Below are 14,947 nucleotides of genomic sequence, written 5' to 3'. Positions count from 1 at the left end.
ATTGTATGTACACTGTACAACTTCCTTAACACAGAGCTTTGTTTTTTCCGGTTTAACATGAATTCGTGTGAGCTGTGGTATCAATAAAAGGAGGTTATCTAACACATTCATACAGTTTCAGTTAACATTATCACCATCATTTTTCCAAAATTAAATTCTCTACAACTTCTGTTGAAAACTTTGTGCAGTTCTCTGGAATTTAAAACCAATTGGTCCAAGTAGTTAATAAATTGAAAATTTTACGAAAGTACGTCTTTGTTTCTCTGGATGTCCTGCAAACCTACTGCAGATACAAGTCCAGACATGTTTTATTAGATTCACCAGATCAATAACAACAAAATAAATGGAAACCGTGATTTACTTTAACCTCGTACGGTTTTGCGATGGCTTCATATTAGCGAAGTTACTAAATTTGAGACAAAATCTTTTATTAGCCGTAACTCTGTAACTAAACATTTGCAGACCTATGTTTATATGAATTTTTTTCTTTAGTTTTACTTGTAGAATAACATGTTAAAAAGTATTTGCATATCTTAGTGAATCACCCTATATGTAGGCCAAATTTGATGTTTTCTTTTGTCGACTTCTGAGTTACTTTTTGCCAATTTAGGTGCAAGAAAGTTACCAGCATACTCACCCTTGTCGAGGTTACCATCACAGTATTCGTCTTGTCTGAAAAATAGGTAACGAACAGCGAACTACTCACCTTCGATTCCGTATATGGGACGCCAACCGACTAAATACTACAAAGACTGAACGTAAAAATTTATTTTCAGGTATAGACTAGATGTACTTGTTTCTGACATCCAATCCTCCAGATATCGGACACTCAGATCGGTACCGAACGTTGTATGTAGTTAGAGTATCAACGAAAACATCGGTTTAGTTCGTGCTGCGTGCTGTCGTCTAGAAGGACATGCGTAAACGGTAATTAAAAGTAGCACCAGAAGTATGGAGCACAGGAAGAGCATCTGTGAACGGTGATGTTGAAGATCTGGCGTGGGTGAGTTGGAACCAGAGTCCCGCATTCAGACTCCACCTATGACTAATTTTTTTTTAAACTATTTACGTGTGAAACTGTCACATGGGAGAACATTTTCCTAACATGTAAAAGGATTTTTCGGAGTTTGTCGCAATATTCTTTTGGCAGTCTACTTCCGCCTCGTTAGCTGAAAGTAGCAAACCTATAGAGTACATTTCTATAGATAGCTCCGGTGTTTTGTCTCTCATATCCGACAGAGCACATACGTACTCCATAGGTTTGCTGCTTTCAACTAACGAAGCGAAAAACAACGTTCCTACAAACTCCGAAAAATCATTTAACATGTCATGAGAATTTTCTCCCATATAACAGTTCCACGCTTAAACAGTTAAAAAGAAATGGTAACCATTGGGGGTTAGAACGCAATATCTTTGGTGCGACGACTTTACGCTCTAACAACTCATCCACGCGAGGTCTTCTAAACAATCACTCACAGATAAGTTTTTCCTGTGCTTCTAAGTTCTGGTGTTATTTTTAATCACAGTTTACGCATGTTCTACTGGACGACAGCACACAGCACGAACTAAATCGGTGTTTTCGTTCATACTCTGTCGACATACAAGATTTGGTACTTATCTGAGTGGCTAACCTCTGAAGGCTTGAGTGTGAGACACATCTGACGGAAAACACGCCGTTTAAGGCCAAAAATACTGATAGCATTGGACACAATGGTGGAGGCACGGCGGTCTTTATAAGAAAACTACCATCACTATGTTGAAGAACTACTGCCCTTGGCATCCTTGGAAGCGATGGCTGTCATCGTACAAAGAGCAATAGGGAAAGCAAATTTTAATGCACCATATCTACAGGGCATGGACGAAAATATGGAAAAACGACGGACACAACATATAACCATACCTGAACTGTGTAGGAAAACTGTTGGCAGTCAAATCACCTTCCATTCGTCACGAAATGGATAAATTTCGGGTCCTGTGTGCTTGTCAAGGGAAACTTATGCCACTCTTCCGGCAAAATAGTGGCATCTTCAAGTAACGATGATAAAGGTGCGTACGATCCTGCACTCTTTTCACCAAAACGGACCACAGAACTCAATAATTTTCAGACCGAGTAGCTGTGATGGCCAATACAAGTGTTCAAAGCTAGTCACCAACAAAAACAGTTCGATGCAACTATGACAGAAAGCTTAATAAGTACTAAATACTCTAAGTTTTGTTGCTGGGCTGAAGTCTTTGCTGACGAACATTGACATTACTTCCCAAACCATTTTAAGTATCTTCTTCTGCTTTTCCTTGATGTAGTTCTTTGTCTGCCCAAACTTCAAGATACTTTATTTGCGTCTTGTAAGGTATCCTATCACCGTACATTGTTAATAGCGTGTCTATTATTGGATGTCACCTGGTAAACGAGACTGCTGCATTTATGTTCAAGCAGATAATAGGCTATTCTGCAGAACGCGCTGTTGTATTTCATCATTAACGGCATCTGTGAAATTTCCTGCATCTGTGAAATTTCGTCCATGCTTTGCAAGTATCAGTCGTGACGAATTCGACAGCGGTATCGTATTATGCCATGGGCCCCATGATTACTTTGCAAAGTAGCATTACTGCCAAGATACGAGGGTTACTCGCAAAGTAAGGAACGATCGGTCGCGAAATGGAAACCACAGTGAAAATCCGATGACGTTTTGCACAGGTGTGTTGGGCATAGTCTCTAGTATGCCCGTCGATCGCATTACGTCGTTCTCGTTAGTTCTGAGCACACAGGGAGCACATAAAGATACCTAGAACAATAGTGTCTCCCGCCAAGTACGAGGGCCTGGTGAGAAATTTCACCTGAAGCTATGCAGCCAACATTACATAGCTGTCGTGCATTTTCTTCTTCAAGACAATTCTCAGCCGCATTCTGCAGGAGCAATGAAGATGCTCCTGCATCGTTTTCAGTTGCAAATGTTTGATTACCCACAATACAGTCCGTAATTGTCTCCCTCTGAGTTTCATTTCTGTTTACATGAAGCGCTGGTTATGAAGACAACATTTTGGCACAGACAACGAGCTCTAGGCCAGCATAGAGAATTGGCGGAAAGCACTGGCGGCTGCCTTCTATAACGAGGGTATTGGAAAGTTGGTACAACGCTACGACAAACGTCTAAGTCGGATCGGCGACTATGGAGATAAGTAGCTGGAAGTTGTAGCTAACTGTTGCAAATAAAACAGTTTTGATTTTCACTGTGGTTTCCATTTCACGACCTATCGTTCATTACTTTCCAAATAGCCCCCGTATTAAGTGAACATTTAGACTCATGAGGTTAGTGGTATGGTACAACGTTTATTTTCCAATGGTGATGCTGAGTTCAAAGACGACACGGCCACTGTTGACACAACTCGCATTGTCAATGACTGGATCTGTGAGCACGAGGATCCATTGTCGTATCTCCTCGGGTCACCACAGTCGCCATATCTCAAAGTTATCGTACCGATCACGTGTACAGACTGATGGCAATCTTGTTCCGCAGTGTCCAATTTTCAAGCCTATTAAGTAGCCGCTGCATACGATTTATCATTTGTGGTATGTTGCCTCCTCTAGTTAAAAACTCCATATCTTCTGCATAGATATTTCTAGAAACGTTGTTTTCACAGATTGTTATTATAGATAGCTGGGTCTCGTATGTTGGGTGCTCGCATAATCAAGTTTGGCGAAGTGTTTAGTATTTAAAAAGTCACCTTATAGAAGATTTAAGAGTGTATTCCACGCGGGGAAAGTAGAAAAGACATTGCAGGCGAAGTCACAATCCGGATGAAAGTATTTGTTGAGAGATTGTGACGGACGGTAGTTGAAGAGGATTGTGACTAAAAATAAGAGGACGACAGCTGAAAAAGTCAGTTCAGAACTGAATCTCTCAGTCGTTAACCATATCTACACCGGAACAGCTCGAAATAAATTCCATAAACAGGTAATTGCAAGGCGAGCTAGAATTTGGAAACCACTCAGCAGTGACGCTAATGCTCTAACACGGAAATGTGATGCGGAAGCCAATAAAAACTACACTATGAACCCATGGAAGAAATGTATTTAGCCAGAAGAGTATTGTTGCACATTGTTTCCAATTTATGGCCGAATTTAGACCCCGACCCTGACATATTTCTAGGGTTCGTTGATTATACGGACAGCCCTATCGTGAAATTCCATGAAACCCACGGTTGGCTGCAGATTCCTTGACTTGTGCCATAGGGTGGTGGGGTTTCGGGTTCCGCTGAATAGGTCAGGAGTTCACTACACTCAGCTGGCGGCTACACGGGTAGCGGAGGCTGTGTGGCGTGGACTGGGCGGTTTTTTAGGTTAGAAGGCCTCGGGAAAGTACGGGATGGGCTGCAATCTCAAAGGGTGCATGGCAAATACAGGACGTGCTTGAATCAAGGAACAGTCGGAATTGTAGTTGTAAATTGTTGTAGTTGTGCTGGGAAAGTCCCTGAGCTTCAAGCGCTAATAGAAGCACAGAAGCTGAAATCGTTATAAGTACAGAAAGCTGGCTAAAGCCTGAAATAAGTTCTCAAGAAATTTTTACGAAGTCTCAGACGGCGTTCAGGAAAGATAGATTAGGCAGAATTGGTGGTGCAGTGTTTGTGTCTGTCAGTAGTGGTTTATCTTGTAGTGAAGTAGAAGTAGATACTCCGTGCGAATTGGTATGGGTGGAGGTTATACTTAACAGCCGAACTAAGTTAATAATTGGCTCCTTCTACCGACCCCCAGACTCCGATGATATAGTTGCGGAACAGTTCAGAGAAAATTTGAGTCTCGTAACAAATAAATACCCCACTCATACGGTTATAGTTGGTGGGGACTTCAACCTTCCCTCGATATGTTGGCAAAAATACTTGTTCAAAACCGGTGGTAGGCAGAAAACATTTTCCGAGATTGTCCTAAATGCCTTCTCCGAAAATTTTTTCGAGCAGTTAGTCCACGAACTCAGGCGAATTGTAAATGGTTGCGAAACCACTCTTGACCTCTTAGCCACAAACAATCCAGAGCTGATAGAGAGCATCATGACTGATACAGGGATTAGTGATCACAAGGTCGTTGTAGCTAGGTTCAATACCGTTTCTTCCAAACCCATCAGAAACAAACGCAAAATAATTTTATTTAAAAAAGCGGATAAAGTGTCACTAGAAGCCTTCCTAAGAGACAATCTCCATTCCTTCCGAACTGACTATGCAAATGTAGACGAGATGTGGCTCAAATTCAGAGATATAGTAGCAACAGCAATTGAGAGATTCATACCTGATAAATTGGTAAGAGATGGAACTGATCCCCCATGGTACACAAAACAGGTCCGAACGTTGTTGCAGAGGCAACGGAAAAAGCATGCGAAGTTCAGAAGAACGCGAAATCCCGAAGATTGGCTAAAATTTACAGACGCGCGAAATTTGGACGGACTTCAATGCGAGATGCCTTTAATAGGCTCCACAACGAAACATTGTCTCGAAATTTGGTAGAAAATCCGAAGAAATTCTGGTCGTATGTAAAGTACACAAGCGGCAAGACGCAGTCAATACCTTCGCTGCGCAGTGCCGATGGTACTGTTACCGACGACTGTGCCGCTAAAGCGGAGTTATTGAATGCAGTTTTCCGAAATTCCTTCACCATGGAAGACAAATGGAATATTCCGGAATTTGAAACATGAACAGCTGCTAGCATGAATTTCTTAGAAGTAGATACCTTAGGGGTTGCGAAGCAACTCAAATCGCTTGATACGGGCAAGTCTTCAGGTCCAGATTGTATACGGATTAGGTCCCTTTCAGATTACGCTGATACAATAGCTCCCTACTTAGCACTCATATACAACCGCTCGCTCACCGATAGATCTGTACCTACAGATTGGAAAATTGCGCAGGTCGCACCAGTGTTTAAGAAGGGTAGTAGGAGTAATCCATCGAACTACAGACCTATATCATTGACGCCGGTTTGCAGTAGGGTTTTGGAGCATATACTGTATTCAAACATTATGAATCACCTCGAAGCGAACGATTATTGATACGTAATCAGCATGGTTTCAGAAAACATCGCTCTTGTGCAACGCAGCTAGCTCTTTAATCGCACGAAGTAATGGCCTCTGTCGACTGGGGATCTCAAGTTGATTCCGTATTTCTAGATTCCGGAAAGCTTTTGACACCGTTCCTCACAAGCGACTTCTAATCAAGCTGCGGGCCTATGGGGTATCGTCTCAGTTGTGCGACTGGATTCGTGATTTCCTGTCAGGAAGGTCGCAGTTCGTGGTAATAGATGGCAAATCATCGAGTAAAACTGAAGTGATATCAGGTGTTCCCCAGGAAGCGTCCTGGGACCTCTGCTGTTCCTAATCTATATAAATGACCTGGGTGACAATCTGAGCAGTTCTCTTAGGTTGTTCGCAGATGATGCTGTAATTTACCGTCTAGTAAGGTCATCCGAAGACCAGTATCAGTTGCAAAGCGATTTAGAAAAGATTACTGTATGGTGTGGCAGGTGGCAGTTGACGCTAAATGACGAAAAGTATGAGGTGATCCACATGAGTTCCAAAATAAATCCGTTGGAATTCGATTACTCGATAAATAGTACAATTCTCAAGGCTGTCAATTCAACTAAGTACCTGGGTGTTAAAATTACGAACATCTTTAGTTGGAAAGACCACATAGATAATATTGTGGGGAAGGCGAGCCAAAGGTTGCGTTTCATTGGCAGGACACTTAGAAGATGCAACATGTCCACTAAAGAGACAGCTTACACTACACTCGTTCGTCCTCTGTTAGAATATTGCTGCGCGGTGTGGGATCCTTACCAGGTGGGATTGACGGAGGTCATCGAAAGGGTGCAAAAAAGGGCAGCTCGTTTTGTATTATCACGTAGTAGGGGAGAGAGTGTGGCAGATATGATACGCGAATTGGGATGGAAGTCATTAAGGCAAAGACTTTTCTCGTCGCGGCGAGGTCTACTTACGAAATTTCAGTCACCAACTTTTTCTTCCGAATGCGAAAATATTTTGTTGAGCCCAACCTACGTAGGTAGGAATGATCATCAAAATAAAATAAGAGACATCAGAGCTCGAACAGAAAGGTTTAGGTGTTCGTTTTTCCCGCGCGCTGTTCGGGAGTGGAATGGTAGAGAGATAGTATGATTGTGGTTCGACGAACCCTCTGCCAAGCACTTAAATGTGAATTGCGGAGTAGTCATGTAGATGTAGATCCTACAAGGTGGTATTACTGCCAAGGAATATGCAACCATTTTGTCTGATCTGGTCCATCCCACACTGCAGTGTTTGTTCCCCAATGTTGAAGTGTTGCAAGACGACACGGCCCTGTCCACCCAGCTCCCATCGTCCACGGCTGGTTTTGTGGGCACGAGGATGCATTATTACTAAGCTATTATGTTTCAGTCTTCAGAGTTTCGAAGGAGCTCTTATGGTATGGTTTAGAGCTGTTCTACGTATGTCGTGATCCTGTGACTCAGTAGTGGCTGAGAGTCTGTGAGTAGTGTTCTTGTACCTGTGAACAGCCGCTTATATCAGCAAGTGCCCCTCGCTCCATAGAAGTGTTGCTTCGTAGAATGTCACTCCTTACCAGTGCTCCCATCTCCTGGAAACCTACGCCGTGATGTTACCAGTTTACCGAGCGGTTAAAGGCGCTACAGTCTGGAACCGCACCACCGCTACGTTCCCAGGTTCGAATCCTGCCTCGGGCATGGATGTGTGTGATGTCCTTAGGTTAGTTAGGTTTAAGTAGTTCTAAGTTTTAGGGGCCTTATGACCACAGCAGTTGAGTCCCATAGTGCTCAGAGCCATTTGAACCATTTTTTTGTTACCAGTTTCACTCAGAAATAAAGCAGTGTTTCATCTAAAAATCATCGACATGTAAGCTTAGGTTAGTTAGGTTTAAGTAGTTCTAAGTTTTAGGGGCCTTATGACCACAGCAGTTGAGTCCCATAGTGCTCAGAGCCATTTGAACCATTTTTTTGTTACCAGTTTCACTCAGAAATAAAGCAGTGTTTCATCTAAAAATCATTGACATGTAAGCTTAAATGACTTTTTTCATCTTTTTCTCACATTCTCTTTTTGTATTTATTCTACTGTTTAGCTTTAGAGCGCTGAACAGAAAAATATAATCCAGCTGGGTCTCATGTGTGTGATGTCCTTAGGTTAGTTAGGTTTAAGTAGTTCTAAGTTTTAGGGGCCTTATGACCACAGCAGTTGAGTCCCATAGTGCTCAGAGCCATTTGAACCATTTTTTTGTTACCAGTTTCACTCAGAAATAAAGCAGTGTTTCATCTAAAAATCATCGACATGTAAGCTTAGGTTAGTTAGGTTTAAGTAGTTCTAAGTTTTAGGGGCCTTATGACCACAGCAGTTGAGTCCCATAGTGCTCAGAGCCATTTGAACCATTTTTTTGTTACCAGTTTCACTCAGAAATAAAGCAGTGTTTCATCTAAAAATCATTGACATGTAAGCTTAAATGACTTTTTTCATCTTTTTCTCACATTCTCTTTTTGTATTTATTCTACTGTTTAGCTTTAGAGCGCTGAACAGAAAAATATAATCCAGCTGGGTCTCATGTGTGTGATGTCCTTAGGTTAGTTAGGTTTAAGTAGTTCTAAGTTTTAGGGGCCTTATGACCACAGCAGTTGAGTCCCATAGTGCTCAGAGCCATTTGAACCATTTTTTTGTTACCAGTTTCACTCAGAAATAAAGCAGTGTTTCATCTAAAAATCATCGACATGTAAGTTTAAATGACGTTGGCACGGGCTAGACGCAGAACGAGTGCTTATTTCATAAGAAGGGAGGAGGGGGGGGGGGAGGTGTTTGGTTGTTTGGGGGATGAGACTAAATAGCGAGGTCATCGGTCTCATCGGATTAGGGAAGGATGGGGAAGGAAGTCGGCCGTGCCCTTTCAAAGGAACCATCCCGGCATTTGCCTGGAGCGATTTAGGGAAATCACGGAAAACCTAAATCATGATGGCTGGACGGTGGAGTGAACCGTCGTCCTCCCGAATGCGACTCCAGTGTGGTAACCACTGCGCCACCTCGCTCGGTATATTTCATAAGAAATTTGAGCATTTGGTGTGCCATCTTTTCTTCCACTTTTTTCATCTTTTTCTCACATTCTCTTTTTGTATTTATTCTACTGTTTAGCTTTAGAGCGCTGAACAGAAAAATATAATCCAGCTGGGTCTCACGTTCTGTAGATAGTTTTTTCTGGTATTACTAAACGAATATTATTTGCATAAATCTTCAGTTCAATAGCAGAGAGCTACAGTCAGTTCCACAACACTGTAGGTCGTTGTCTTTATGAAATTAAAGACATTATTATAAATATATGTTTACATGAAAATACATGTTATTGCTAATTGTACAGTCACCTAACAGTGCATCGAATCGCCGCCCTTATCGACAATAGCTTGGCACCCTAGCCCTCTCCCTGGTAAATAACCCACGTTTCCAACCTCTAAATATCGTTTGAACCACTTCGCAATGAATGTCTTTGACTTTCTAAGAATTTTAGCAGCATCCCCATATGAAAGCTCTGGCCCTTTCGATGATTTACAAGGAGCACTGCCTCATGAAGCTTCAGATACCTTGCACTCATTTTACACTGCAAACGACAATACCTAGCAGGGTGTACAGTCCAGAAACCATTAAGTAAAGGTCCAAGGTCTCTCAACCCGGTATCTATAGAGCCCTTCACAGAAAGATTAAGAAATGTTAATTGGGGAGATGTATATAGTGAGAAAAATGCTAATGATGAATGCAACATATTTCTTGATGAATTTATCTCCATTCTTGAAAACTGTTCCCCAAAGAAAGTTAGTAAATGTAACACCAAAAAGTTTTCAAAGAAACCTTGGATTACTACAGTTATTAAAGTGTCTTCACAAAGAAAAATAAAACTGTATGAAACAGTAAGAATTAGTAAAGACCCAGAAGTAATTATACACTATAAAAATTACTGTAACATAGTGGGAAATTTTCCATAAAATAAGAAAAGTATATTAGAGATGAAATTAACAACTTGGGCACTAAAATCTAATCAATATGGAATGTTGTTAGGAGAGAGACAGGAAAAGTAACCACTGGGGTAGGTAGTGTTACTATTGAAGAGAATGAGACCATCTTAACCAACATTACTCAAGTAGCTAATGTATTTAACACCAATTATCCAAGAGTAGGTGCAAAAAATTGGCGAGAATAGTTCAAAAGAAAAAGTCAAGTAGTATATGGAAGGGTCAGTTTTGAGAAATCCTGGTCAGATTAAGTTTAACGTAACAACCCATAGTGAAATAAGGAACAGCTGATATTCTGAGTCGTGTATATAATGCATCATTAACTCATAGTATTTTCCCATACAGGTTAAAATAGGCCACTGTCAAGCCTCTCTCATGGTATTTTCCCAGACAGATTAAAATATGCCATTGTCAAGCCTCTCTACAAAAAAGGGTACACCACAGATGTCAATAATTACAGGACAGAAGGCTTGCTTACAGCATTTTCAAAAATCGTCGAGAAAGTAAAGTACACAAGAGTGGTTAGCCATCTCAACAGTAATGGGATAGTTAATAAATCACAGTTCAGATTTCAAAACCGGTGGTCCACTGAGGCAGCAGTATACAATTTCACTGCCCACATAATAGAGTCTTTAAATAGTGAAACGTCTACAACGGGAATTATCTGTGACTTACCCAAAGCATTTGATTGCGTGAACCATGACAATATGTTACAGAAATTACAATTCTGTGATATAAATGGAATTGCATGTGAGTGGTTTAAATCGTATCTACAGAACAGGAAGCAAAAAATCTCTTTAAATGCTTCAAGTGATTCAAAGGAGTTTGGCACTTCATCTAACTGGGGTGAAATTACATTAGGTGTTCCACATGGTTCGATAATAGCTCCCCTCCTCTTCTTGGGGTATGTGAATGACCCTCCTTCTTATGTGATTCAAGACACTGAACTGATACTGTTTGCTTATGATACAAGCATAATTATTAATTCAGTAAAGGAAACTGCAGTAGAAAATGATATTAATAATATCTTTCAAAAAGTTGTTGACTGATTTTCTGTGAATGGGCTTGCTCTGAACTTTGAAAAAAAGCATGTCATCCAATATTACACTACAAGGAGTACAGTTACTTCAATAAATATAACACATCAACAGAAGTCAGTAGCCAGGGTAGATCAAAATAATTTCCAATCCTGAGGAAATGTAAATTAGTAAGCTGGCATACTTTGCATACTTTCACTCTCTCTTGTCGTACAGAAAAATATTTTGGGTAATTCAACACTTAGGCAAAAAGTATTCACTGCTGAAAAGAGAGTGGTTAGAATAATATGTAGGACTCATAGTCGCACATCTTGTAGGCATATTAAAAGGTTAATAATACTCACAACAGCGTCACAGTAGATTTACTCAGCAATGAACTTTGTTCTCAACAATATGAATCAGTTTAAAAACAGCAGTGACATTAATGACTATAATACCAGAAGAAAGAAAGACTTACCCTATTCTCTACATACACGCTGCTGTAAAATTTTTCGGTGAATTACCAGATGAAATTAAATGTCTGACATACAGCAGTAATGATTTCTAAAATAAGCTGAAATCATATCTCCTTGACAACTCATTCTAGATCATAGATGAATTCTTGAATAGGAATAAATAAATCTACAGGTATAATATATGTTTTTGTCCCATTTAAGGGAATGAGAGAGGTAAAACTATTTAATCTTATAAAGAAATCCTTGATTGATGTGCGCATTTCTGATGCACTTGACACGTTCCACATCGTAATGGTTATTGTGAGATTGATACATGGAACACGTAACTAACTAACTAAACATTCAACTCTCAAACTGTTTATCTATACACTGAACAAATACTCGCTGATTACAGATTCTAGACCACTACCAGATATGTCGCTGCAGACTTTATATTGTAACACCCCACCCGTCACTTAGCTGGTTTTGGCGTGTGTTCACCCCAACTAATTGACTAACAGATCAACAGAGAGTACAAAACTGCTGCAATATCGGATGACGCAAAAAGGTAATATGGCCCTGTGACTCCTGACTGAACTGCGGTGGCAGTGTTAACATTAATTTATTGAGAATTGATCACTTTTAATTAAAAAGGGGTGCACATTGATTTTATATTCAGCTATTGAACACCAGTTGAACATAAAATTAATTAATAAAGTGGCTTGGGATTTCAACTACTTGACTGAAATCAGATGCAGTCGATTAGCACAATTTTAACTCACGACCTTCAATCATCACATTACATGACTCTCCTAACTGGCAGTGGTAATAAATTGTGTTTGCATGGAGTAAAGCGTGATAAATCAAAAGTAATTCCTATCGACTGACCCAGGCGTAATGCGAAGTGCGAGAAGAATTCTAACAATACACGGCCCATGAAACCCTCGTGGAAACTTTGCCGACGTGATCCAACAAATTAACAGTGGCCGGAGCGGGCGCAATATCACCGAATTCAGCGTGGCGGAGCGGCGTCGTTGTGCGGACGTCGGCCGACCTCGTGGTGCAGCAAGGCTGCGCTCGTCTATTCACTCCTAGCTATCTTGCTCAGTACATAGCTGAACCAAAACTTCCTATCTCCAAGCTCAATCGTTCCATTTGCTAAGTCTTAAACTGCAGAGCTGCTCACTCTTTCTCAGGCAAGCTGAGTAAAGAACGCCACGTCCGCACTCTAGGCAAGCTGGGAACGGAAGACGTCTATGGAGACTTCTCACAGTCCGCTCTTCGCCTCGGTTTCCCCTCCAGCAAAATCACTTACGCCAAATGCAGCGCAAGTCGCGTTAATTATGCGCCGCTTCCCAGCGCCGACCAAAAATTTCCCTTCCTCTCAACTTCTGCTATATAGCTCCTCCCAGGCAACCCATCAAGGTTAGCGTCTGCACAAACACCAAGTTTTCTGAAATTCTGACTCACGGGAGAGTACTTCAAATTCCTTGGTCCTACGTTCCCATCGGAGGCCGGCGTATTTCATTCTGTCGCTCATCACCTGATTTGCTTCAGACTCTGCGGACCGTGAATTCAGCGTGAAGTTGCTATAGTCACGAACACGCATATTTTGACCTCTGTTGACCGCTCCACAGTAGCTTTGCGCGGCTTTCTCGCATGTTTCATAGAAAACGGGACGACGGACATTTATCAACAGGTGTACAAGTTCTCCGTCTGTTTCCCGGTACACCAGCATGGAGTCGGGGGTCAACCACCCACTCACTGTCACTCATCTTAAGGCGGCTGGAGGCCGCGCACCGTTACCGCTTTCTCACAGCTTGAGCCGCCCTAAGCTGCCTATTGTCTCTTCCCTTAGCCGCTCCCCCGGCCAGCCACAGTCAATTCTGAATACTTCCCTGGGGTAAACTAGCCTCCAGTAAATCGACTCGTTTCCACAAAGTTTTCATGTCGTTTGAATTACTTTAAAACCATCACCCGACATTAATTATCCCAATACGTCCATACTATACCCTCTACAAGATGCATTGTGCCTTGTCAGTCATTTTGTTCAGCCCTACTGTTCGCTCAACGTGAGTTAGGTGATCTTTAATGACTTCATGTAAGGGGCATAGTTTTTGCCATCTTACAATATTTAAAATTATGGCATACATTATCTTGTGGAAGTGACTATAAAACAACAACTGTTTCGCCCATGTGAAAAACATACAGAAAAACTATTATTACGTTCAAAGTGTTTTCCATCTGGAAAAGAATATCGATGAGAATTTTACACAGTAATAACAATGATATAAATTTAGTCCAGGGGAGGTGGGAACCTTGCCATAAACGTTATGATCTGAATGCACATTATTATCTGAATACATGATGTCACTTTGATTGAACTCCTCCTGTATACCTACTGTGACTTGTAAAAAGGAACAAATAATATTATTTCGCGATGTATTATCTTTCTTGAAAATAATAATATGTGTAGTGATTGCAGCATAGGAAGTTGGTTGGATTATGGCACTGGAACCATTTCTGCATAAATCTTTGTTCAGGAAACAAAACATCTTACCTGCTGAGCCATAATGACTACAGATCTTATTAACTTTTAAATCACACTAAAATGACAAAATGGTGTGGCGAAATGAATGTTATGAACCCTGACTGCTCGACGAATCGGCAAATTGAGGAGTATCTTATCGACGCTGTTGCCACTGTGGAAGGAGGTGGTACTATTATCTCTCAGGTGCGTGAATGTGTGGGGGCGCTTCTTCTAACGATTGCTGGCCAGAGCTTGATATCTTAAAGTTGATGATTGCTGACACTTATTGAGGCTGCAGCTTGTACGTTAGTAATGAGTTTTCTCTTTGCAGTGAGCTGCATTTATCGAGCCAGATGCTGTTACAACACACATGAAGGTACAGCTGCGGCGAAAGGGCTTCTCTTTGCCAGCTACACGTCTTTAAATAAACTAAACGTTTTAGGGGACATGATGGTATGGGGAAAATAAAACAATTTTTTATGAAATTATTTTCATTGTATGAAGTTGTATATATTGTCAGTCATAAGAGTTAAAAATACTGTCATTCTGTTTTGCAGTATATTGCAAAGTACTGTTTTCTGTTTGTCTTAAATTCATCCTTTATTTAACTCAATCCCGTTGGAGCAAAAATTCCATTGGCATTCCATCAGAAAATTCTGATTGTAAGGATTTTATACTTATAAGGCCAAGAGTAGCATTCTTTGGTACTGCCACAACCCATGGATTTACACACTGCCGTAACTCACTCACATGCACACTATTCCCACGTAGATAGCTTACACAGTCATAGAATATGGCCTTAACATATCGTCACCAGTAACTCAATCTGTATGTGATGATCGGCAACGCATTGTATAGGCCACTCAAGTTTAAAACAACTAAATATTGTATGTAAATGAACCAGTCTCTAGATGTTAAT

This window comes from Schistocerca piceifrons, chromosome 8, assembly GCF_021461385.2.
Source record: "Schistocerca piceifrons isolate TAMUIC-IGC-003096 chromosome 8, iqSchPice1.1, whole genome shotgun sequence".
Lineage (NCBI taxonomy): Eukaryota > Metazoa > Arthropoda > Insecta > Orthoptera > Acrididae > Schistocerca > Schistocerca piceifrons.
Note: the sequence above shows the minus strand (reverse complement) of the source record.